The sequence below is a fragment of the Thalassophryne amazonica genome, chromosome 9 (assembly GCF_902500255.1).
Source record: "Thalassophryne amazonica chromosome 9, fThaAma1.1, whole genome shotgun sequence".
NCBI classification, from domain to species: domain Eukaryota; kingdom Metazoa; phylum Chordata; class Actinopteri; order Batrachoidiformes; family Batrachoididae; genus Thalassophryne; species Thalassophryne amazonica.
In genome coordinates this window covers 63,866,734-63,871,273 of record NC_047111.1, presented here as the reverse complement: position 1 = coordinate 63,871,273, position 4,540 = coordinate 63,866,734, and the positions used below count along the sequence as shown (strand labels likewise).

General features: G+C 40.6%; 1 pseudogene; it reads left to right on the top strand.

Annotated features, from left to right (window-relative positions):
* Positions 1-1,735: 1,735 nt before the first annotated feature.
* On the top strand, positions 1,736-4,259 carry LOC117517952 (annotated as a pseudogene).
* The last annotated feature ends 281 nt before the right edge of the window (positions 4,260-4,540 follow it).

Below are 4,540 nucleotides of genomic sequence, written 5' to 3'. Positions count from 1 at the left end.
TACGTTATCGGTCTAAAAGTTATCGGACAAAAATTTATCGGAAGATAATTAGTCTGGTAATGGTTTTTAAAGTTATCTGAAAAGATAATCTGATAATGAAAACATTATCTTCGATAATTATCTGTTATCAGATTATCGGAACTGTGCCCACCACTGCTGATTAGGTTATTTTTCTTGATATTCAGGGATCATTTGATAATGTATTAGTTGATTCTATCAAAGTAGCTCTGCGGTCAAAACGTGAACAGCACTGTTGTTGTGAAAGTGTAAGTACACGGACCCACAACAGGGGGCGCAAATGAACGGACAATGGAATAGGTCAAATAACACACTTTACTGTTGTGAATATGCACAACAAGTACAACAGATTACAATAATAGACAAAGTCGAATTCACACAGGTGTCGTGTGGGCAGGCTCGAAGATAGGAGACGCCTCTCCAAAGTAGAACCGGAACCACACGGTTTCCTCTGCCACCAGACCCCGGGAATACTGGAGCCGCCAAGTCCCGAACTCCCAGGTGGCCACTGCCTCCGCGTGTCGGACCTGGTACTGCTGGCGAGGAACAAAGGACAATTAAAGGAGGGCGCGTTCGCACCCAGGAATCCGAACGGCAGGTAAGTTACCTCCACCTCTCGTTGGAAAATACTCAGAGCAAAACACAAAAGTCACAAAGATCACTGTTAAACAGTCAGCTGAGCACGTTACCTTCTCAGTAGAAACGATATCTCGGCGATGAGGTGGAGATGCCGTCCTGCTGATATACCCCTGCAGATCCGATGATTGATGACAGCTGTCGCAGGTGATGGGTGACAGCTGTCACTCTGGCTGCTCCTGCAAGGCGGCGGCGCCCTCTAGTGCCTGGAGCCCGCACTCCAGGCAGGGCGCCCCCTGGTGGTGGTGGGCCAGCAGTACCTCCTCTTCAGCGGCCCACACAACAACTGTAACCAGATGAATTGTCGTCATACTCCAAAGTAGAAGGGCAATGACTTCACTTGGTGACAGTACAGGTACAGTGATAATGGCAGCAAAGTCCTCAACTAAATTTGTGTGTCCAGAGCCCATTCTAGGGGTGTCAACTGCTCTGCAGAAGACCGACCTCCAGAACTGGACCAGGAAGAAGCACCACAAACAATTGCACCACTTGAGTGACTGCAGGCAGGCAAGACAGCTCATGGAAGGACCAAACCTAAGATTTTACAGGGAGCTAATCTTGTGGTTTGTTACCCCTCTCCTGTGTTGCCAGTGGTTCTATTGAGTTGTGAGTATTTGGTTAAGAGTTTTTGGTCCTTCTTGTTTTGTATTTTTGAATGCCTCTGTCACCTTCCTAATTCCCTTAAACCTGAGAGGCTGGAATTGTATTTTTGTTGGACTTGTCACATCCTTATTTTTTGGATGAATAAATATTGTTTTTTTTACTTCACTTTTGAGTCCTCACTGACCTGCATTTTCTGGGGTTCTATTCAGATTGATTTGCATTACCGCAACAGGAATCATTTCATCCTTTAAGCATGTTGGCACATTTGAAACATTTTCTTTCTTCGCTGGTTGCATCAGTGGATCAACAGGACCAAAGATGTCTCTCACACTGACACCTGCTTTATGTGCAGCATTCACCTTGTCTTCATTGTCCAAAAAATGGGACTGATAATCAGTTAAAATCATTTTTTTTTGTCATTTCATTTTCATGATCGTCTTTTGTACATTTGCTCCAATAAAGTCTTCTGAAGAGAGAGAGAGAGATTTGTCTTCATATGGGACACAGGACTCACTGACAGAGACACTATGTTCGGTCCACAGTGCTGCAGACAGCAAACGATGAACAATGAGTCGTACAATGGGATTATTCAACTCTGCTCTCGGAAGAAACATCACCTTTGTTCGTCCTCCATATTTCACAATAAGTGGCTTTTCTGACATACCTAACAAACTATTACTATGTCTTTCTCTTTTTTGTTTATATTGTGTCAGTGTTGGGAAACACAGCTGTGATGGCTGTAATATTGTTGGACCAAAATCTAAGAACTCCAAAATATTTTGTAGTTTTTAATCTTGCATGGACAGACCTGCTTGGTAGCACTGTTCAGGTACCAAAGGTTCTTGACATATTTGTGTTTAATCACTACATCATCTCCTATAATGACTGTATGACATTTCTTTTTTTCTGCTACATGTGTCTTTCTATGCAGGCTCTTAATCTGGTTGTTCTCTCCTATGACAGACTGATAGCGATCACCTTCCCACTGCACTATCACATGAAGGTCACACACAGGTTCATGTTTTCTTTGATTGCCTTTTTCTGGGTTTTAACAATAACTGCTATGTTCATTGCAGTGGGTCTTCTCACAAGACTTTCCATCTGTAAGTCAGTGATTAACAGTTATTTCTGTGATTATGGCCAAATATACATGCTTGCCTGCAATGACAGAACCTCTGCCCATGTGACTGCTTATTTAACAGTTCTTATTCTTTGGTTTCCACTGATATTTATCTTGTTCAGTTACTCATATACAGTAGTGTTCAGAATAACAGTAGTGCTATGTAACTAAAAAGATTAATCCAGGTTTTGAGTATATTTTTTATTGTTACATGGGAATCATGGTACCAGTAGATTCAGTAGATTCTCACAAATCCAACAAGACCAAGCATTCATGATATGCACACTCTTAAGGCTATGAAATTGGTCTATTAGTAAAAAAAAAAAAAAAAAAAGTAGAAAAGGGGGTGTTCACAATAATAGTAGTGTGGCATTCAGTCAGTGAGTTCATCAATTTTGTGGAACAAACAAGTGTGAATCAGATGTCCCCTAATTAAGGATGAAGCCAGCATCAGTTGAACATGCTTTTCTCTTTGAAAGCCTGAGGAAAATGGGACGGTCAAGACATTGTACAGAAGAACAGTGTAGTTTGATTAAAAAGTTGATTGGAGAGGGGAAAACTTATACGCAGGTGCAAAAAATTATAGGCTGTTGATCTACAATGATCTCCAATGCTTTAAAATGGACCAAAACAACAACAACAACAACAACAACAAAAAACAGATGTGTGGAAGAAAACGGAAAACAACCATCAAAATGGTTAGAAGAATAACCAGAAAGGCAAAGGCTCACCCATTGATCAGCTCCAGGATGATCAAAGACAGTCTGGAGTTACCTGTAAGTGCTGTGACACTTAGAAGACGCCTGTGTGAAGCTAATTTATTTGCAAGAATCCCCGGCAAAGTCCCCCTGTTAAATAAAAGACGTGCAGAAGAGGTTACAATTTGCCAAAGAACACATCAACTGGTCTAAAGAGAAATGGAGGAATATTTTGTGGACTGATGAGAGTAAAATTGTTCTTTTTGGGTCCAAGGGCCGCAGACAGTTTGTGAGACGACCCCCAAACTCTGAATTCAAGCCACAGTTCACAGTGAAGACAGTGAAACATGGTGGTGCAAGCATCATGATATGGGCATGTTTCTCCTACTATGGTGTTGGGCCTATATATCGCATACCAGGTATCATGGATCAGTTTGGATATGTCAAAATACTTGAAGAGGTCATGTTGCCTTATGCTGAAGAGGACATGCCCTTGAAATGGGTGTTTCAACAAGACAATGACCCCAAGCACACTAGTAAACAAGCAAAATCTTGGTTCCAAACCAACAAAATTAATGCCTCGCAGATGTGAAGAAATCATGAAAAACTGTGGTTATACAACTAAATACTAGTTTAGTGATTCACAGGATTGCTAAAAAAGCAGTCTGAACATAATAGTTTTGAATTTGTAGCATCAACGGCAGATGCTACTATTATTGTGAACACCCCCTTTTCTACTTTTTTTTTTTTTTTTTTTACTAATGGCCCAATTTCATAGCCTTAGGAGTGTGCATATCATGAATGCTTGGTCTTGTTGGATTTGTGAGAATCTACTGGTACCATGTTTCCCATGTAACAATAAAAAATATACTCAAAACCTGGATTAATCTTTTTAGTCACATAGCACTACTATTATTCAGAACACTACTGTATTGGCTACACTTTGACTAAAATAACATCAGTTCGGGGAAAAAGTAAAAACTTTTAAAACCTGTAGTGCTCACCTTTCATTAGTGGTAATCTATTTCCTCCCAGTTTTGATCACATTTTCTGTTGGAAAACACTAGCATCCGAATGGCAGAATTATAAATCTGTCCCTGACCTCTGTCATTCCACCCATGTTAAACCCATTTATATATGTTCTACAGACACAAGAAATCAAAAAATCAATTAAAAGTTGTTAAAATAAAAAGGAATTCAATTCTGCAATGATAAACTATAAGGATTCATAGGTGTGTGTGTGTGTGTTGCATCACACCAGTTTCTGAGCTTAGTGGTTCGCACTGTTGCCTCACTGTAAGATGATCCTGGGATCGCTGTCTGTCCTGTCCTTTCTGTGTGGATTTTGCATGTTCTCCCAATGTTGCTTGGGTTTGCATGGGTTCCCTTAAACATAGTTGCACTATGCACTAATCATGGTGTCTAATCAGCATCTTGATATGGCACACCTGTGAGGTGGGATGGA